At 46.2% G+C, this 22,621-nt stretch overlaps 1 non-coding gene across 1 annotated transcript; it reads left to right on the forward strand.

Moving 5' to 3' along the window:
- Positions 1-2,009: 2,009 nt before the first annotated feature.
- Positions 2,010-2,935, forward strand: LOC143928707 (18S ribosomal RNA). Its single transcript, XR_013262530.1, has one exon. It is a non-coding gene; the product is annotated as an 18S ribosomal RNA (ribosomal RNA).
- Positions 2,936-22,621: the final 19,686 nt, after the last annotated feature.

A 22,621-nucleotide genomic window follows, 5' to 3' on the forward strand; every position in this document is an offset into this window, starting at 1 on the left:
TTTATGTTTTGTGTCAGTGCATCTTTGATACAACAACACGCCAACAGGCTTTGCTTGTTATATTATAAGTATTTCCCACTGGGTGGCTGCATGCAGCACTATGATTGTAGATAAATTGTGAAATAATAAATTAATAAAATTATGTTTAATTTTGACTCAGCAGTCCACACACATTTATCATCCTATAGCCTCTCTTCTTCCATCCTCCCTTTTTGGAGAGGAATTATTTCTTCAATGTACTGTATGCCTTGAAGCTGAATGTTTAGCCACATAATGGTGTAAGTTGGATAGGACAATTGCTATTTAACTGCCTTGTTTTCATTTTACTTTTTTACCCCAACTCAATATTGAACCCTATGGATATGATCCTATCTCTCTCTCTCTCTCTCTCTCTCTCTCTCTCTCTCTCTCTCTCTCTCTCTCTCTCTCTCTCTCTCTCCCTCTCTCTCTCCCTCTCTCTCTCTCTCTCTCTCTCTTTATATATATATATATATATATATATATATATATATATATATGAAGAAAGGAGCTAGAGCAGGCCACCCCTGTCTTATATAGTGTATATAGAGCAGGTTACCCCTGTCTTATATAGTGTATATAGAGCAGGCTACCTCTGTCTTATATAGCGTATATAGAGCAGGCTACCCCTGTCTTATATAGTGTATATAGAGCAGGCTACCCCAGTCTTATATAGTGTATATGGAGCAGACCACCCCTGTCTTATATATTGTATATAGAGCAGGTTACTCCTGTCTTATATAGTGTATATAGAGCAGACCACCCCTGTCTTATGGAAAAAATAAAGTGCAGCGCTTGTTCAATAAATAATTATGAAATAATCGCACAAGTGAAACGTGCAAAAATGGTGACAATCCAAAACCAAAATAAAGTGGCATTCAAACTAAATCAATATTAAATGTGCAATAAAAAAATAAATAAAAATGAATTCATATGTGAGTCCATAAATCATAAATAAATGTCCATAGAAATATAAAAAAAATCAGACAGATAGTGTAACTTGATTGAATAAAAATAATATACTTGACCACGTGGGACCCGTCACCTTTAATCACCACTAATAAGATGGGGGCTTACCAGATCATCAGTGACCCCCTGTTTAGGCTGGATTCAAACCTATGCATTTTTGGCGCTTTTTGCATTTTGTAAATTTGCACTACAGTCCATTTAAAATGGTTTCCTATGGAACACGTTCTGTAGTGAAAATCTGCAAAATGCAAAAAGCACAAAAAATGCATAGGTGTGAATCCAGCCTAAGAGAGGTCAGTCAGTGCGTATAATGTCACAAATTCTGGCTGCAGATGTGAAAAAATGGGTGTCTCCTATCTGCAGACTCCGCAGCTCAGGTGATCAGTCACTGAAAACTTCCCAAATATTTGCCAGCGTGAAGGCTCATGCAAAATAAAATTGCTCCGAATCGTGTAATATGTTTTAACACAAAAAATGTTTTTTCTTTATTGCATAAAGTCAGATGCTGTAAAAAGGACTCCACCAAGTTTCCAATGTACAGATAGCGTTTAAAATACAAACAGCGTAGAAAACGAAAAATAAAATTGCTAGCCAATAAAAAAAAACCTGTATGTGGTTTTAAATTGCAATCGCACAAGCGCAGGACGTGTGGACATGGGAGCAGGCCACCGCATCTTATACATATCAAATGGATTACATATATCTTACATAAACTTTCCCCCTCCTAATAGAATTGTCTAATCCACTCTTTAGCTTTTAAAGGAAAAGAGCCCTCCATTGGTCTTAGGCGCCAGCCTCTCTTGGTGCAAGTAAAGCTATGCCCTGATAGCTTTAGCCAAAGCACCAGTTTTGTAAGCTGGAGACTACAGCCTAACCCCTGTTCAGGGTCTCAGAGCAAAGGGACTTCAAACTTTTCCACCGGTCCCCAAGGCCAGCATTATATCTGAACTATGTCCTGTACTCTTATAGCTCAAAGTATAGCACTGAAAATGCTAAGATGAACCCTAAAAATTCTGAGAGTATAAAGGTTTGGTCCTAGCCTTATCAACTGTTTCTTAACTTACACATGCAAGTCTTGTGAGAATGCCCTTTCAACATTCACCAGACCAAGGAGCCGGCATCAGACATAGCCCCCGTTGCCCATGATGCCTAGTCTCACCACACTCCCAAGGGTTGTCAGCAGTGATTAATATTGGGCATAAGCAATAGCTTGACACAGTCAGAGAAAAGAGAGCCGGCTAACCCAGTGCCAGTTGCCGCAGCTACACCATGGAGCTCAAGTTGATAATTGCCACCGCTAAGCATTGTTAAAGTTTACACAAGTTATGGTCAAAGTAATACTTAGTAGTTAGAAGCTTGTTATTAAGAAGAACATAAACAAAAGTTACCCTAATTACTGCACTTGAATACACAACAGCTGGGAAAACAAACTGGGATTAGATACCCCACTATGCCCAGCTGTAAACAATTAGTTTACACCAACCAGCGCCAGGGAATTATCAGCGATTCTTAAAACCCAAAGGATTTGACGGTGCCCCACCTCCCTCGAGGAGCCTGTTCTATAACTAATGAACCCTGCTACACCTGACCATTCCTCGCTTATCAGTCTGTATAACTCTGTTGAAAGCTTACTATGTGAATGCCTACAGTAGGCTTAATAACACCAGCAACACGTCAACATGTCAGGTCAAGGTGCAGCTCAAGGAATGGGAAGTGATTGGCTACAATATCTAAATTAGAACAAGCAAAAGACTATGTGAAACCCTAGTCATGAAGGTGGATTTAGTGGTAAAAAGAAAATAGAGTGTTCTCTTTAACCTGGCTCTGGGAACACAACACCCGTCATGCTCTTTGATAGTATTAAACCCGTTCCTAACCTCATTCTCGCATCTTAGCAGAGGCAAGTCATAACATGATAAGTGTACCGGAAAGTGCACTTGGTCTACAACACAATGGAGCTGAACAAAAGCCCTCTGCTTTCATATCCGTTTTACTTTTTGGTGTAAAATATAGCCCACACATATTCGCATTACCCTCTTAACCCACTGCCCCCAAACAAAACATTTTGACATTTTAGTGCAGGCAATCAAAAAATTTCTAAGAGCTTCAGACAAAGTATGGGAATGATTAAATAGAATTGAAAAAAACCTAAAGCCCTAAATAGCAGAGACACCCCCTCGTACCTTTCACATCATGGTCTAGCCAGTCTACCCAAGAAAAATTAAACTTTCAGTTTGGCACCCCAAAACTAAGCAAGCTACTTCAAAACAGATCAAAGGGCCAAGCCATTCCTGTTGCAAAAGAGTGAGAATATTTTTAAGTATAGGTGTCAAGGCTACTGAGCTTAGAGATAGCTGGTTGCTCAGGAAAAGAGTTTTAGCTCTACCTTAAAGTGGGGTACCCCCTAAAAAAAATAAAATAAAAGTCAGCAGCTACAAATACTGCAGCTGCTGGCTTTTAATAATCGGACACTTACCTGTCTCAGGGTCCAGCGATGCGGGGGAATGAAGCCCCCCCTCGTTCCCCGCTCCGCTTGCGGCGCCGTCATGTGTACTTCACAGCCGGGCACCCACTGTGCATGCGCGAGCGGCGCAGGGCGCAGTGATACGCCTAACAGTCACCTGGGACACGTGACAGGTCCCAGGTGAATGTGCGGCGCGAGGGGAAGTGATGTCACCAGCCCGGGCAAGGAAGAAGGCAGACTATGAGGGACCCCCTAGCAACAGGTATTTAGAGGTGAGTAAAACATTTTTTTTTTTGGCAATAATTTTTTTATTTTATTTTTTACGTATTTTAAGCAGCTTTTTATTTTTTGGTGGCGACAGCACTTTAAGTTTTTTATTTTATTTCACCAAACAAACCCCTAAGCTTAAAGCGGGAGTCCGCCGGGAGTGTGCGTTTTTTTTTTTTTAAAAGCCAGCAGCTACAAATACTGCAGCTGCTGACTTTTAAAATAGTGACACTTACCTGTCCAGCTCTCCCACAATGTCGGCACCCGAGGCCGATCTCTCGATCATCTCTCGGGTGCTGCCGCCGCCATCTTGGGTATGGGAATCAGGAAGTGGAGCCTTTCGGCTTCATTTCCCGGTTCCCTACTGCTCATGCGCGAGTCGTGCTGCGCAATGAGGATGGACCCGCTGCCTCTGGGATCTGTGTGTTTCCCAGCAGGCAGCGGGGGACTTTCGAAAAGGGGCGTAATCTACTCCCCTTTCCGCAAAGAGCTATCCAGGAAGTGGGTGCAGATACCTGTACTGTACAGGTACCTGCACCCCCCTCCCCCCTGAAAGGTGCCAATCGTGGCGCCGGAGGGGGGGAGGATTCCAATGAGCGGAAGGTTCACTTTAGGGTGGACCTCCGCTTTAAGAACTATTCAAATAAGGTAAATCTTATTTAAAACAGGGTACAACCTCTATCATTGGGTAAATAAGGGTAATCAAAACAAAGTGGGCCTAAAAGCAGCCACCTTTCAAAAAGCGTTAAAGCTTAACCATTAACACACTCACAATTCCTTAAATCCTAATTAACTCTTCATTTCTACTGAACTATTTTATACCTCTATAAAAGTTGTCATGCTAGAACTAGTAACAAGAAATTGCCTTTCTCCAAAATGCAAGCATAAATCAAAATGGACCCTCTATTTGTGATCAATGCAAATGCAAAAATCATAACAACACACAGCCAGAAAACCCTATGAACCTCAGCATTAGCCTAATGCCCTGTACACACGGTCGGAATTTCCGACGGAAAATGTGCTATCAGATCATGTTGTCGGAAAATCCGACTGTGTAGGCTCCATCTGACTTTTTCCGCCGGAATTTCCGACGAACAAAGTTTGAGAGCTGAATCTCAAATTTTCCGACACCATGATCCGATCGTGTCAATTGCAATCGTGTGTAGCCTAGTCCGACGCTCAAAGTGCCATGCATGCTCAGAATTAGGGATGAGCCGAACACCCCCCGGTTCGGTTCGCACCAGAACTTGCGAACGACCCCCGCGTTCGGTACGAACGTTAGAACCCCATTGAAGTCTATGGGACTCGAACGTTCGAATTGGAAAGTGCTAATTTTAACGGCTAATATGCAAGATAGTGTCCTAAAAAGGGTTTGGGGACCTGCCTCCTGCCTCAGGGGACATGGGTCACTGCAAAAAAAAGTTTTAAAAACTGCCATTTTGGCGGGAGCACTGATTTTAATGACGATTAAAGTGAAAAAAAAAGTGAAATATTCCTTTAAATATGGTGCCTGGGGGGTGTCTGTAGTATGCCTGTGAAGTGCCACGTGTTTCCCGTGTTTAGAACAGTCCCTGCACAAAATGACATTAAACGGAAATAACACCATTTAAAACTGCTTGCGGTTTTAATGTTATATCTGGTTCCTGCAATATGGTTGAAAATCATTGAGAAACATGGCATGGGTAGCCCTCCCTGCCCATTACCAGCCTATTTGGGTCTTGTATGCATATTAAGGGGAACCCCGTACCCATATTAAAAAAAGGAAATGCGTGTGGCCCCCAGGCCCTATATACTCAGAACAGCAGTATACAGGCGGTGCAAACAAGACAGGGACTGTGTAGGTTTGTTGTGTTAAGTTGAATCTGTTTGTCATTTTCAACCGGTACATTTTTAAAGTGTAGCTCCAGTCAAAAAAACTATCTTTAAGCTTTTTGGAAAACATAGGGAAGGGTTATCACCCCTGTATAATTTGTTTTGTCGTCCATCTTTTTTCATCTCACTTGCTGCTGTCTCCTTGCGTTTGCAAGTAGGAGATGTTTGTAAGTTGGATGTTTGAAAGTAGGGGCCTGCCCTATATTATAGCGGTATGTACTGGGTACAGAGCACGCAGACAGCACGCACTATCTCCTAACACTACTGACTGCAAGCTCTATTATTAACCACTTGTTAGCCCAATGTTTGCATAAAGTGAAAGATGAAGTTATGCTGAGTAAATAGATATCAAACATGTCACTCTTCAAAATTGCACATGCCCGTGGAATGGCGCCAAACGTCGCTACTTAAAAAATCCCCATAGGCGACGCTTTAATTTTTTTTTTACTGGTTACATGTTTTGAGTTGCAGAGGAGGTCTAGGACTAGAATTATTGCTCTCGCTCTAACATTCTCGGCGATACCTCACATGTGTGGCACATGCGAGCACATGGGGACATGGGCGCTTTAATTTTTATTTTATTTTTTTTATTGTTCATTTTACTTTATTTATTTTAGTTTGACATTTTTTCTCCAAAAATATATTTTTGATCACTTTTATTCCTATTACAAGAAATGTAAACATCCCTTGTAATAGGAATATGGGGTGACAGGTCCTCTTTACAGTGAAATCTGGGGGGTCAATATGACCCCACATCTCACCTCTAGGCTGGGAAGCCTGAAATAAAAAATAAAAAAAAGATTCTGGCTTTGATCGTACTGGCGAGTTGGTAGAAGCACCGGAGGGCGGTGAGGGGTGGGGGGCGTCTATGGCTGGGTATTTCAGGGTATCACCGAGTATGGCTGGGTATCTCTGAGTATGGCTGGGTATGGCAATTTATGGCGGGTATTACAGAGTATTGGCGGGGTATTGGCGGGGTACTACAGAGTAATAGCAGGGTACTGCAGAGTATTGGGGGGTACTACAGAGTAATGGCAGGGTACTGCAGAGTATTGGGGGTACTGCAGAGTAATGGCGGGTACTGCAGAGTATTGGGGGGTACTGCAGAGTAATGGGGGTTACTGCAGAGTAATGGGGGGTACTGCAGAGTAATGGCAGGGTACTGCACTGCAGAGTAATGGCAGGGTACTGCAGAGTATTGGGGGTACTGCAGAGTAATGGCGGGTACTGCAGAGTAATGGCGGGTACTGCAGAGTATTGGGGGGTACTGCAGAGTAATGCGGGTTACTGCAGAGTAATGGGGGGTACTGCAGAGTAATGGCAGGGTACTGCACTGCAGAGTAATGGCAGGGTACTGCACTGCAGAGTAATGGCGGGGTACTGCAGAGTAATGGCAGGGTACTGCAGAGTATGCACTGGTATTGCAGAGTATTGGCAGGGAATTGAGGGGTTAAATTCGGTGAGCAGCGATGTGGGCACTGCAGATGCAGCCCACATCGCTGCTGACACCGATCTCTTTCCCCTCCGCTGTACCGATTGGTACAGAGAGGGGAGGGAGGAACAGGCGTCATAACATGACGCCGGTTTGTTTCCAAGTGATCACTCCGTCATTTGACGGAGCAATCACGTGGTAAACGGCCGCTATGAGCGGCCGTTTACCGTGATCCGTGATGCGACCCGGCGGTCACGGATGCTCTCGAGTGCGCACACCTCGGGGCACGCGAGAGCAGAATTCTGGGAGGCCGTTAATTAACGGCCTCTCAGAGTTAAACAACCCCCCTGAAGCCGTTAATCGGCAATGGGCAGTTGTTAAGTGGTTAAAGCTAGATCACTAGCTATATAGGTGAGGTGAATATAGTGGTGTATACTGCAGTCAGGGCACAGACAACAACCACTACACAGCAGCAAGATAGGAAATCAGCCAAAAACGATTGGTGTGTACTGTGTTGAAGGTACACAGAACACCCACTGCTTCAGATGCTAAGTAACACACTACAGGAGGCCGCCTCAAAGGCGGCCTTATATAGTGTGGGGCGTGCACTACACAGCCTGAGCTATGATTGGCCACAGGCAGGATGCCTGTGGCCAATCATGGCTCTCCTCGCTGCCGGCGCTGCGATTGGCCAAGCATGCGGGGTCACAGTGCATGCTTGGCCAATCATGGGGCAGCAATGCACTGCGCCACCGCAGTGCATTGTGGTCCGCGTGCGCGTCACTCGAATTTTGACGCGAACGGCCCAAACGTTCGGAATTCGCCGAACGGCCGAACAGCCAATGTTCGAGTCGAACGTACGTTCGACTCGAACACGAAGCTCATCCCTACTCAGAATAAATTATGAGACTAAAGCACACGGTCAGGTAAAACTAGTGTTCGTAATGGATATAGCACATTTGTCACGCTGCAATGTTAAAAATTGTTTAATACAGCGTATTCTGTTTTTCTTTATAATGCTAGAAGAATGAAGTTGTTTTGCTGCTCATATTTACACAGACTTCTCCAAAACGTATTTCTTTATTCTTTTTCCTGATTTCATGAATAGAATATTTTTATTTGTCAGATCTCCTTTGGATTTTTATCTATTAATTTTTTAAAAAATTTTGTGGTTGCTTTTTTAATCAAGATCTCCTTTTTTTTTATTTTGGTCATCTTCCTAATTTTTTTTGGTGTGTTTTGTTTGTCAACTTACCACAACACCATTATTATATTTTTAATTTATTGTTTTATTTATTTATTTCTTTATTTATTTATTTATTTAAAGTTTTTTTATTGAAAGATCAAAACTGTGACAAAGACAAATCTCCCTTTGCAGGGGAGTCATGAGAGAATAAAAAAGAACAGGCAAAACAGAGGTAAATATTGAGACTAATTACTGATGACGATAAGCTCTTGTACATAACAACTGAGATTTCAATGAGTAGAGATAGCTCAGGATTATAGATTAATGCACAAAGTCAGTTGAACAATAAAGAAGATAACCCTCCAGAGGGACCGACACCCTGGCTGGGCTCAAACTGTGTCAGGATCTCAAGGTCCCCCCCGGTCCCGAGGTATATAGAGATGTAATGCGCACCAATCGAGGCTAAGAATTTTGTGAAGAGGTAAACATTAAGAGGGTAATTAAGTATATGAGGCAAGGTCCCTTTTGAGTTCTGTGTAAAGGCTAAGCCTGAAGAACAGTAAATAATCTTGCCCAAGGAGTGGCTGAGAGATTGGTACCTAGCTAATGAAAAATAAATTATTGGAGCCACTGATATTCGATTGCCTGCTCTTAGAAAAGAGAACTACCATCCTTCTAACCAGCAGGTGCTGGCGGGAAGGGTGGGGAAAGGGAAAAGAGAAAGGAAGAAGAAATGAAAGGGGGACAGGAGAAGGGCGATGGTGGGATATGAGTAAGGGGGTGCCTAAATCAAGGAGAGTCTGAGGAAGTAAGGGGGGTTCAGTTCTGGGAGATTATCAGGGAATGGTCTTGGGACCTGAAGTTAGAGGCGAGTCCCAATGTAGTGGACCCAGGGTTCCCATACACATTTAAATTTGTCCAGTTTGTCAAAAATTATATTAGAGGTTTTTTCTTGGAACATAATCCAGGTATTTTTTTGTTTCGCTAATGGGAAGGATACCTTAGGGGACTTCCACGACTGGGCTATTGTCATTTTAGCTTCAATGAAAATATAGTGGATCAAGATTTGGCTGTTTTTGGTGATTTTGGGAATTTTTTGGTTTAGGAGGGCAGTGGCTGGGGATTGGGGAACTGCAAAGCCAGTGACCTTGCGGATTAGCCTAAAAATCTTGTTCCAATAGCTTCTGATTCTGGGACATTCCCATAGGATGTGTAGGAGAGATCCTAAATGACCGCACCCCCTGAAACATAGGGGAGAAGATTGAGGGTAGAATTTAGCTAGACGTGTCGGAACCAGGTACCAGCAGGTAAAGACTTTAACATCCGCCTCCATTAGGGAAGTGTTAAAGATCCCCTTGAACGGGGTCATGAAGTGGGAGTGCCATGAGTCCAAGTCCCACTCGAACCCTAGGTCGTGTTCCCAGCTTAGCATGTATTGTGCTTTCTCCTGTGGTTCAGCAAGGGCAGAGTCAATCAGGGAAATACTCCCCTCTCACGTCCATGACTGAGGAACACCATTGTTCATACGGGGATACAGTAAGGGGGAGAGGGTCTTGGAGGATAGAGAGTGCAAGAAGTGTGCTATTTGATGGAAGCAAAATCTTTCTGAAGCGGGCATTTCTAACTTAGAGATGCAATGGCTTAATTTAAGGGGTCCATTTGGGTTGAAAAAGTGCCAGATTCTGTAGAGGCCTTTATCTAGCCACCACTTGAATGCCTTTATATCCAACCCTGGCGGGAATGAATGGTTGTTGAAGATATGAGCAAGGGGTTGCCATTTTGATGTAAGGATGTTTGATTTATGTATTGAGTCGCATAAGGCGAAAGAGTGAGGGAGGGTAGGGGACATGACCGGGGGTCTGGATTTCGGAGGGCGCCAGATAAGGAAATCGATAGTGAACTTGGGGATAGCTTGTCTTTCCATTTCTAGCCAGTCAGGTTTGGTTCCTCTTGAATAGATGTTTGATATTTGGCAAAGTTGCGCTGCCTGGTAATACCACCAGAGGTTGGGCAGTCCCAGTCCGCCCTTCCGTCTGGCTCTGAATAGGGTTTTCTTAGGCTGCGTACACACGGGCGGATTGTCTGCCCAATTAAGTTCGTCAGACAATCCGACAGACAGTCCGTTCAACTTTTGAATGAAGGGACTTGCCCACACACGGCACTTTTTGAGCGGACTAATACGGCGGACTGAGTTCGCCATACAATCCGCCCAAACTTTTGAAATGAACGGACTCGCCCACACACGCGGAGGAAAGTCCGCTCATTTTGAGCGGCTATCCAGGTAGGCGGGGCCCGCGACGGAGACGTCGCGGGCCCCGCCACCTGGTATGGACTTAAAGGGGAACCCCAACGCCGAAAAAAATCGGCGTGGGGGTCCCCCCAAAGTCCACAACAGACCCTTGTCCGAGCACGCTACCCGGCCGGCCAGGAAAGGGGGGCGAGCGAGCGCCCCCCCCCACCCTGAGCCGTACCAGGCCGCGTGCCCTCAACATGGGGGGTGCCTTGGGGAAGGGGGGGCCGTGCGGCCCCCCCACCCCAAAGCACCTTGTCCCCATGTTGATGAGGATAAGGGCCTCTTCCCGACAACCCTGGCCGTTGGTTGTCGGGGTCTGCGGGCGGGGGGTTTATCAGAATCCGGGAGCCCCCTTTAATAAGGGGGCCCCCGGATACCGGCCCCCCACCCTATGTGAATGAGTATGGGGTACAATGTACCCCTACCCATTCACATGTAAAATAAAAGTACCAAAAAAAACACAACACCACACAAGATAAAGTATTTTATTGCACAGCTCCGGGGGTCTTCCGTCTTCGGGGGTCTTCTCGCCGTACTCCTCCGCTATCTTCTTGTAGCTCTTTTGCTAGCGGAGGAGTCCGGCTTTCTTCCTCGCCGCCGCCGGCCTCTTCTCCCGACTTCGGGGGTCTTGTCCCCCTCTTCGGTTCTTCTGCCGGGCCACCGCGCCTTCTTATAGCTCTTTTACAGGCGGTGGCCCGGTCTTCTGTCGCCGCTGTCGCCGCCGCCTTCCGTTCTTCTTCTTCTTCTTCTTCTTCTTCTCCAGGAGATGTTGCCTCGACGATCTCTCCGGCCGGAATGCCAGAGCCGCGCTGCGCGGCCACTTATATAGTGACAATGGGGCGGTGTCACATGGTATATGTCACATGGGTTGGTGTCACATGGTGACCCCGCCCCCTTACGATTTCATAGTCCCCATGTGACATCAACCCATGTGACCAACCCATGTGACATATACCATGTGACACCGCCCCATTGTCACAACATCTCCTGGATAAGAAGAAGAAGAAGAAGAAGAAGAACGGAAGGCGGCGGTGACAGCGGCGACAGAAGACCGGGCCACCACCTGTAAAAGAGCTATAAGAAGGCGCGGTGGCCCGGCAGAAGAACCGAAGAGGGGGACAAGACCCCCGAAGTCGGGAGAAGAGGCCGGCGGGGTCGAGGAAGAAAGCCGGACTCCTCCGCAAGCAAAAGAGCTGCAAGAAGATAGCGGAGGAGTCCGGCGAGAAGACCCCCGAAGACGGAAGACCCCCGGAGCTGTGCAATAAAATATTTTATCTCGTGTGTTGTGTTTTTTTTGGTACTTTTATTTTACAGGTGAATGGGTAGGGGTACATTGTACCCCATACTCATTCACATAGGGTGGGGGGCCGGTATCCAGGGGCCCCCTTATTAAAGGGGGCTCCCGGATTCCGATAAGCCCCCCGCCCGCAGACCCCGACAACCAACGGCCAGGGTTGCCGGGAAGAGGCCCTTGTCCTCATCAACATGGGGACAAGGTGCTTTGGGGTGGGGGGGCCGCACGGCCCCCCCTTCCCCAAGGCACCCCCCATGTTGAGGGCACGCGGCCTGGTACGGCTCAGGGTGGGGGGGGGGCGCTCGCTCGCCCCCCTTTCCTGGCCGGCCGGGTAGCGTGCTCGGACAAGGGTCTGTTGTGGACTTGGGGGGGACCCCCACGCCGTTTTTTTTTGGCGTTGGGGTTCCCCTTTAAGTCCATACCAGGTGGCGGGGCCCGCGGCTATCCGCCTACCTGGATAGCCGCTCGAAATGAGCGAACTTTTCTCCGGGCGGGAAAAGTCCGCTCATTTCGAAAGTACGGCGGACTGGCACACACACGGGCGGATTGTCCGCTGAAACCAAGTTTGGACGGACAATCTTACGGAAATTCCGTAAGACTTAGTCCGCCAGACTGTCCGCTGAAAAAGTCCGCTGAAGCCCACACACGAGCGACTGTCCGCTGAAATGTGTTTCGGCGGACTAAGTTGGGCAGACAGTCCGCCCGTGTGTACGCGGCCTTAGGGAGTCTGTGGTTAGATTTGCCCCAGGTAAATCTTATTATTGCTGATTGAAGGTTCTGAACCTGTGATTTGGGGACCGGTATTGGGAGTGAGCGGAAAAGGTATAATAACCTAGGGAGGAGGGTCATTTTAACGGCATTGACTTTTCCAAGCCAGGACAGTTTATGGAGCGACCATTGTTCAAGGTCGTTTTTAAGTTTCTTAAACATGGGTGGGTAATTGTGTTTATATAATTGGTCTATATTGGATGTGAGCTGGACACCTAAATAGGGGATGGAGGTGGAACTCCAAGAGAAGGGGAAGTGATTCTTTAGTCTGTTTACTAGGGCCAGTGATAAGGAGATATTGAGGGCTAACGATTTGGCCATGTTGGCTTGTAGCCCTGTTTTATTTTTTTATCTCAAGGAGGTTGTTTGGTGTTGGTGCCTCTTGTAAATTTGACTTTGTATTTTTGAAATGTACATGCCTACTCACAAATAAACTGTCCCTTTTGAAGTAAAACACATAGGCAAGTATTTCTTTAAACAAAAAAACCTTTATTAGGTGTCATAATCAAATAAAGAGGGAGGCAACGCTGGAGAAACTGGTGAAATTGGCGAAGCCTTTGGCTCCCAGGGTACACAACAATTATTTAAAGGCAAAAATGGGTGGCCTGAGGAGTCCATATCTAAGGGAGAACAGTCTGGTCCAGAAGTCCAAGAGATCAGGAACAGCAGCAGATGACATCTATGTCCCCAGGCTGTGGTCATACAAGAGCCTGCTTCTTCTGTCAGACCAGACTGAACCCAGGCCATCACTCTCTGGTCTTCCTTCCACACTTCCTTCCAGGCAGTGGCTGTGCTGTTGGAGGTGTGGCAGAAGGAGGAAGAGGAGGCGGAGGAGTATGGTCCAAATCACACAGGTGTGTTTTTGGGGTGATTCGGCCCTTCACCCCCTTGTTTAATGTGAGGTAAATTAGTTCCTCACACATGAGGCATTGCCCCTACTCCATTTTCTTAAGTTTGCAGCCAGCCAAGGTGTATTTTGGCCACTACTGTCTATTGATATGTAAAACACTTTATAAAATCAGCAATTAGTAACCCATTCTCTTCCCTCCCTCCCCTCTCTCTTCCTCAACCCCCCTTTCTTCTCTTTTTTTGACTCTCACTACTCCTCCCCTGCTTTTCATTCTACAACCCTTTTAATCTACTCTTGACTTTTTGTACATCTCCTTCTCTCCTTCTTTCTTTGGTCTTTCCAATTTACAGTAGATGATTAATATGGGCTGTCAAAGTATTGTACGACAAGCTTCTGTTGCAGTCATGTGAACACCCGGGTTCACCCGGACACAGAAAATGTTGGCATCACTTGGGCAACAGCCTGCTTTACTTAATATTATATTGTGAAACACCTGAACTGTAATTTGTATGAAAGCCTATTGTATTGGAATGTAATTAATAATAATAAAAACTTTTGTAAAAGAAAAATCAGCAATTAGTGATCAATAATTAGGGATGGCCGAACTGTTCGCCCCGGTGGTCAGAATCTGGCGGTCAGAATCTGGCGGTCAGAATCCGGCGGTCAGAAACTGTTCGCCGAGAATTTTGCGTGTTCGCGATTCGCCAAACCGGCGGACTATTGCTGCTGTTCGCCCGGCAGACATATGTGTTTACAGTGTGAAAGAACTTTGACCCATGATGACACATCCATCATGGGGTACAGGACAGCCAATTGAGACATTTCAGCACATGAACAATTGGACATACCCCCTACCTTATAAATAGACCTGATCTGGCGGCCATTTTACATTCTGTCTTATATCAGTGTAGGGACAGGACGCTGTGTGCAGCAGGGAGAGACTGTAGTGACACAAATCACTAGCTATTAGGTCCACAAAAGTCATTTTAAGGACTGGTATAAGTGTAGTACAGTATATAGGGTTCAGTGCACTGCTATGCTGGTGATTGCAGCTGTCTTTTGTCAGTGTAGGGACAGGACGCTGTGTGGAGCAGGGACAGTCAGTTTAGTCACTAGCTAGCTATTACTACTAGGTCCACAAAGGTCCTTTTAAGGACTGGTATAGGTGTACAGTATATAGGGTTCTGGTGCACTGCTGCTGACTGCTGCCCTATTCTGCAGCAGTCGTTTATCAGTGTAGGGACTGTCTGCAAATCACTAGCTACGAGGTCCACAAAGGTCCTTTTAAGGACTGGTATAGGTGTACAATATATAGGGTGCTGGTGCACTGATGTGCTGCAGACTACGTCTCACTTCTGCAGCTGTCTTTTATTAGTGTAGGGACTGAGGGACAGTCTGCAAATCACTAGCTACTAGGTCCACAAAGGTCCTTTTAAGGACTGGTATAGGTTTACAATATATAGGGTGCTGGTGCACTGCTGATGACTGCTGCCCTATTCTGCAGCAGTCTTTTATCAGTGTAGGGACTGTCTGCAAATCACAAGCTACTAGGTCCACAAAGGTCCTTTTAAGGACTGGTATAGGTGTACAATATATAGTGTGCTGGTGCACTGCTGGTGCACTGCTGTGCTGCAGATTACTGCTCATTTCTACAGCTGTCTTTTATCAGTGTAGGGACTGAGGAACAGTCTGCAAATCACTAGCTACTAGGTCCACAAAGGTCATTTTAAGGACTGGTAAAGGGGTAATATTTGTTGTGCAGTATATAGGTGTGTAATACACATATAAAATACTTGCACATATAGAAAGCATAGTATCGTGCATTTCCACTGTGCAGCATTGTGACTGCTGAGCGGTTCTGCAGCGATACTACAAAGAGTGACAAACGCAATCCAAAAAAAAAAGTATTATAACTGGTGTGATAGACCAGTGGCCCCCAAAAACGACAGATTGAAGCGGGGTGTTATATACCTTCTTTCACATACATACTGCACTTCTCTAGAGACTTTTGTCACAGGGTCATTTAAAAAATGACAGGCAGAGGAAGAGGCAGGCCCTTCCGCAGGGGTAGTAGGGGTAGGGCAGGAGCAACAGGCTTGAGCCAAAGTGGCAAATTGCAGAAGGCGCGTGCGATTACGTCAAAGGACGCACCAGACTTGGTTGAGTGGCTCACTCAGCCTTACTCTTCTGCACCCTCCTCACCCTCTCGATCTGCACCCTCTTCTTCACTCTCTGCTATGTGCACCCCCAAAGACACTACCACCAACAACACCACCACCACCACATACCTTCCGCTTGAGTCACAGGAATTATTTTCCGATCCATATCAAGACATTTCGAATGCACAGCCACTCTTGGCATTGGATCAGGAAGAGGAGGTAGCATCAACCACCACTCGGCAGTCTGACGACAGTACCCAGATCAGCCCAAGGAGGAGGTTGGTCCCCGCTGTTGCTGCCTACTCCGAGATCTCTAATTATAGCGGTAGGGAAGGTGACGTTGATGATGATGTGTCTAGTGATGTCACGTGGGTGCCAACAAGAGAGGAAGAGGAGGGGAGTTCGGAGGGCGATATGGACCAGCAGATAGGGAGGAGAAGCAGGAAGAACTTACATTGCACAGGAGGGACAAAGCAGACTGCTAATGTATCAGGAGCGAGACATCAACCATGTACGGTCACATCTGGCACTCCCAGGATGCCGGCACATGGCTCAGCAGTGTGGGCTTTTTTTAACGTGTCCGCTGCTGAAAATAGTGTTGCCATCTGCAATCTTTGCAGCCAACGCATACATCGCGGTAAGCCCAACACTCACCTAGGGATGACCGCCTTAAGAAGGCACATGAGCTGCCATCACTGAGCCCAGTGGGAGCAACGGAACCCACAAAGCCACACTCCAGGCTCTCACCGTCCAGCCTCGTCTTCTACTTCTCCTTCTCCTCTCTCCTCACAATTGTCCTCCACTCCACCTTCCATCATTCAGTCCTCACATTTTTCTGCAAAAAGGCAGGCTTCCGTGGCCCAAATGTTCGAGCGTAAAAAAATGATGACGTCAGATAACCCTCTTGCCCAACGGTTGACGGCTGGCTTGTCAGAACTGATAGCCCGCCAACTACTGCCATATAAACTGGTGGACTCGGAGGCCTTTCGAAAATTTGTGGCCATTGGAACACCATGGTAGGTCCCAGGAAGGAAGTATTTCTCACAGAAGTGCATCCCAGAGCTATATGGCCATGTTCAGCAGCAAGTGAATGTATCTCTGGCTCACAGTGTCGGTGCCAAGATACATCTGACCACAGACACGTGGTCTAGCAAACACGGGCAGGGAAGGTATATCACTTTTACTGCCCACTGGGTGAACCTTCTGACGGCCGTCAAGCATGTAACCCGTGGCACCCGTGTAGATTTGGTTTTACTGCCATGGATTGCATGCAGGCCTGGCTCTTCTTCTCCTCCTACTCCATCCTCCTCCCTCTCCTCCTCGGCTGACTCCTCCTTTTCCGCTGCGCCGCGCCCAAGCTCCCCAGAACCTTTGACATGCCAGGTGAGACATTGCCAAGCTGTGCTGCGTCTGTTATGCCTGGAAGCCAAGAGCCACACTGGCCCTGCACTCCTTTCAGCTTTGTGTTCACAGGCAAATCAGTGGGTAACACCGCTCAATTTGACAGCTGGTAAAGTGGTGTGTGACAACGGTGCTAATCTGCTTAGCGCATTGAAACAGGGCAAAATTATGCACGTGCCATGCATGGCACACGTCTTAAACTTGGTCGTGCAGCGATTCGTTGTCAAATACCCTGGGGTCCAGGACATTTTGCGGTAGGCAGGCCCATTTCAGAAGATCTTTCACGGCCATGGCTTGCCTTGCTGACATTCAGCGGCGACACAATCTGCCGGTCAGACGTCTTATTTGCGATTGCCCGATGTGATGGAACTCAACCTTCTATATGCTTGATAGCCTGCTCCAGCAGAAACGGGCAGTTAACGTCTACCTGTACGAATTCTGCGGCAGAACAGATTCTGGGGAGCTTGTTTTTTTTTTCACCGCGCCAGTGGCTGCTCATGTGCGTCGCATGCAGGCTTCTGCACCCATTTGATGAGATCACCAAACTGGTCAGTCGCAGCCATGGCGCCATCAGTGCCTTCTTTATGGAGCGTGCAATGCGCCGTGTCATTGATCAAGCCGTGGAGGAGCAGGAAGATGCGGAAGTCGCAATGCTGGATGAATTCCCAGGCAGGCTACTCTATCTGAGACAAGTCAACAACAGGAGTCTGAAGAAGAGTCAGAGGAGGATGGTGCCGAGGCGGATGAGGAGGAGCAAGAAGAGCATGCTTTAAACCTTTCTGGGATCCCAGTTGTTGTGTGTGGATGGGGAGAGGAGAACGAGGAGGAGGACATTATCCTGGATGATGAGCAGGAGCCAGGCCACCACACCGCTTCCAGTTTAGTGCAAATGGGGACCTTCATGCTCCAGTGTTTTAACAGGGACCCCCGTATAAAAAGCATAAGGGTCAAGGACCAGTACTGGGTGGCAACGTACTTAGACCCCCGGTAAAAACACAAAATGGCGAAAATGTTACCACCGTCACAGAGGGCTGTCAGAATGGAGCACTTCCAGGCCTTGCTTTGAGAAATGCTGCATTCTGCTTTTGCGTGCACTGGCAGAGGAGGAATTCCCACTCCCAGAGAAAGAGTTGCGGGTACCAATCCAACAGCACCTGCAAGAAGAGGCCGGTTTGAAGATGTGTTGGTGACTTCTGATATGAGGTAATTCTTTCAGCCGACCCATCGACAGGTCTCATCCGGATCCAGCATCAGGGAACGCCTAGACCGTCAGGTGTCCGACTACATCGGGTTAACGGCCGATGTGGATGCTCTGAGGAGTGATGAATCCCTGGACTACTGGGTGGGCAGGCTTGACCTCTGGCCAGAGCTTGCCCAATTTGCAATGGAACTGTTGGCTTGCCCCTCATCCAGTGTCCTGTCCAAACGGACGTTCAGTGCAGCAGGGGGGATCGTGACCAATAAGCGCACTCGTCTAGCTCACGACAGTGTTGACTACCTCACATTTATAAAAATGAATTAGGCATGGTTCTCGGAGGAATTCAACACATGTGACCAGAAGACCATGTATATCTCTATAAACAATTTATTTAATCGAGCACACAGACCTTTTTTCTACATTTGGCTCACTTCCTTGTACAAAAAAAGCACACCGTACTATATGCCCGTACCCTCCTGTTTGAAGAGGTTGAGCGGTGTCATATTTTTGGGGCCCAGCAGTGAGTTGCTGGTATCAGTGCTTCTGTCAGTGCTCTCTATCTCGGTGCTGGTGTCAGTGCTCTCTCTCTATCTTGATGTTGGTGTGGTGTCAGTGCTCTCGATCTCGGTGCTGGTGTGGTCTCAGTGCTGTCTATCTTGGTGCTGGTGTCAGTGCACTCTATCACGGTGCTGGTGTCAGTGCTCTATATCACGGTGCTGGTGTCAGTGCTCTATATCACGGTGCTGGTGTCGGTGCACTCTATCACGGTGCTGGTGTCAGTGCACTCTATCACGGTGCTGGTGTCAGTGCTCTATATCTCGGTGCTGGTGTCAGTGCTCTATATCATGGTGCTGGTGTCAGTGCTCTATATCACGGTGCTGGTGTCAGTGCTCTATATCATGGTGCTGGTGTCAGTGCTCTCTACCACGGTGCTGGTGTCAGTGCTCTATACCACGGTGCTGGTGTCAGTGCTCTATATCACGGTGCTGGTGTCAGTGCTCTATATCACGGTGCTGGTGTCAGTGCTCTATATCATGGTGCTGGTGTCAGTGCTCTATATCACGGTGCTGGTGTCAGTGCACTCTATCATGGTGCTGGTGTCAGTGCTCTCTATCACGGTGCTGGTGTCAGTGCTCTCTATCACTGTGCTGGTGATCATCTTGTGCACCCTCTTCATAGCCTACCCTGACCTTTCCTCTCCTCCATTGCCTTCATGCGCTCCTGCATCCTGAATTGTCAAAATTTCACAGATAAAAAAAGAATGCTTGTAGTTGTCGATCCCAGATTCACTTCAAACATGTGTTATGTCAGTGGCCATGTGGTGGGACTATGTGTGCACAGCTAGTAAGTATTTTGTGGCTGAAAATATGACCTGTAGGTTTTTAAGGTTCGCCTGCCATTGAAGTCAATGGGACCCGTTGCGAACCCGTTGCGGTTCGTGAACTTTTGGCCGTGTTCACTGTTCGCGTTCGCAAAACGTCCCGTCGGAAGTTCATCCATCTCTATCAATAATCACATCTAGTTAACCTCATTCATTTTTATTCCAAAATTATGTAGAACAATACTATACCTGGCTCAAGATGGAAGGAAGAGTGTTACGTTTTATATACAGTGTGCATGCGTGAAACTCTGCCTGCCCCTGACATTCTTTCTAGTCTATTCCCCACCCCTTCTCTTTCGGCGCAGTGGGGGGAGCACATGGCAGAGACACAGCAGGTGCATGCTAATTATTTCAGTAACAAGGAGGAGGATGAAAGCCCAGAGCCAGAAACATCCTGATCCTGGCGGAGGAGATTTAAGGCCTAAAATATGTCTTTTGTAGAGATGTTGGAGATGGTGGACATATTGAAGAAGAACGACTATGATAGGAAGTATGGACCTTACCCAAACCCAAATATCAGAAAGGCCAAGATCATGACTAAAGTTGTGAAGAGTCTGCAGAAGAATTTTGGGGTACGATGATCCAAGGATCAACTGAGGAAACGTTGGTCAGATCTGAAACTGAGGGAGCACGATCAGTACAGAAAGATCAAGCGAGTTCTTCAAAAAGTAAGTAGTTGTCATGTGTTCATATTATTATTATTGCTTGCATGCTGCTCCATGTGCTTTTATTTAATGTTGTACAGTTTAAAATGGTAATTTTCATGTTCATGGGTTCAATCGTTCATATTAAACATCTTTCGTTCGCCCACTTAAAATACGTTTTTGAAAGTTGCACTTAACTACATTTATTCATGCCTATTTCTAGTCAAAGGAAGTTTGTTGTCTAGAGGGGTTTGAAATAGAATGAAATGCAAACTTGATTCAGTGTAAAGGAGAGGACACTCAGTAGCTGTTTACACATCTGGACTCAGAAGCACTAGTGTGGGACACCAGAGCACCCTTTTTATTAGGATGTCCCACACACATGGATACTATAGGAGTGTCTCCATCTCTGAAACTTGCACAAAACAGGTAAGTATTCCAGCTTTAGAAAGTCCCTAAAATAATGTTTTCAGCTTTGAACTCTGCCAAAAAAGACAATTGTACGACGCTTCCAAGCAATGTTTCATATTCCTATTTCTGCCCTCAAATAGCAGTGTACTAAAAGTATTCCTTTTTTACATTCTCATAGGGGAGAGAAGACTTGGGACGTCTGAGGACACCAGGGACCCCACACCTCACAAAAAAGGGGAAATCCAAAAACCAGAAGTAGAGGAGGAGGAGGAAGGAGAGGTTGTTGAACCTGGCAAATTGGCACCACAACAGGTGAGTGTCTGAGACCACAGCTTCAGGTAATAGATGTATGCCTGCATTTTTATAATACATGGTGTGTTTTTTTGTTTATTTTTAGGTGATGTGGATGTTGTGGAAGAAGAATCGCATTTGACTAGAGAAAGTGCCCAGATACTCATCGGGGAGATAATGGGGTGCAATCGCGATTTAGAAAATCTCAAGAAAACATCAATAATTTTCAACAAAAAAAGAAGAACATCATTGATGTTTTAGGGAGAATCTGAAACACCCAAAACTAGCTATCATCGATTTTATATTTGAAAAAACTGTTTTATATTTTGACAAATGCCAAATTTGGAAGATGCACACAGTGTGTCAACATGTGCTATCTCCCATCATGGGGGATCAATGTACGTGTTTTGTGGGTACAACCCCTTCCTTGCTACTAAAGTGGCTGAGATGAAGGGGATGCAACCCCAAAACACATACATTGATGCCCCATGATGGGAGATAACACATGTTGACATTAGGCATGGGATCAGAAGGAAAATGCCCAGTTTGAATCACAATTTGTGTGTATCTTCCAAATTTGGCTTTTACAGGGGTGACACCCCATGTAATGAAGGCAATATCAACACAGTTTGGACATACTCATGTCTGATATTGTCTTCACTTTTCAAAGTTGAGGTTTGTAAGTTCCTAATTTCTGTATGTTATGCTTTGATACATGCCTGTTTCCTCAAAAACGGCAAGTTATATTAATGTTACCAAAAATAATGTTATATAATCCAAATATGTTGGTTTGTTTTAAAACCCTTTTATAAACGCAAATGTGAATGTGCTTTGAATAAAAAGTTTAATTATCAACAATGTGTAGCTTCCTTTTTCAATGCACAAAAGCAGTATTTGTGGTAAAGTTGTTGTTTTCTGTGACAATGGGCGTCATTTACTAAAGGCAAATCCCCAGAGCCTGGGGGGAGATGCTTGTAGAGAACTTGAGGTCCTGAAGGCTTTTCCCTGTCGCCAAGTACCTCAACGTGACAACTAGCCTCTGCTCCGGAGTGATGACTTGCCGCATGCAGGTATCCTGCCTGCTGATAAAAGGGGTCAGCAAAACCAACAGACGGTGAAAAATGGGGTCCGTCATCCTGAGATAATTCCTGAAATCATCAGGATTATTCTTGGTCATGCTGGAGTAACCAATTCTTGCTCCATGTACTCCTCCTCACCCAACACCAAGCCCCTGCACAGCACAAACTCTTCGAGTACGTACCCACAACAGGGCTTCAAAATGGTCGACTGGTCAGAACGCACCAATAAACAGAAAGGTCTGAAAGAACAAACTGAAAATCAGCAACGAGCGAACAATAAGCACTGAAAATCAAAGAGTACTAAATAAATATAGCACGCAATGATAAACAAATGCGAACTGACTACAGGCACTGATAATCAGATATGCACCGACAAGTACAAACTGTAGCGCAGTAACAATCTGATGCACAAGTCTGAAAAGCATGAATTGTCTCTAACCAAACTTCTACTAACATGTGATAAGCACGAGATCAGCAGAAGGAGCCCAAAGGGTGCCGCACGTGGTTCTGAACTTCCCTTTTATAGTCCCGTCGTATGCGTTGTACGTCACCGCGTTCTTCAATCAGATTTTCCGACAACTTTGTCCGACTGTGTGTATGCAACACAAGTTTTGGACAAAATCCGTTGGAAGAAATCTGACAAA

The sequence above is a fragment of the Lithobates pipiens genome, unplaced genomic scaffold, assembly GCF_037356315.1.
Source record: "Lithobates pipiens isolate NorthernLeopardFrog02 unplaced genomic scaffold, aLitPip1_a1.2 Scaffold_23, whole genome shotgun sequence".
NCBI classification, from domain to species: domain Eukaryota; kingdom Metazoa; phylum Chordata; class Amphibia; order Anura; family Ranidae; genus Lithobates; species Lithobates pipiens.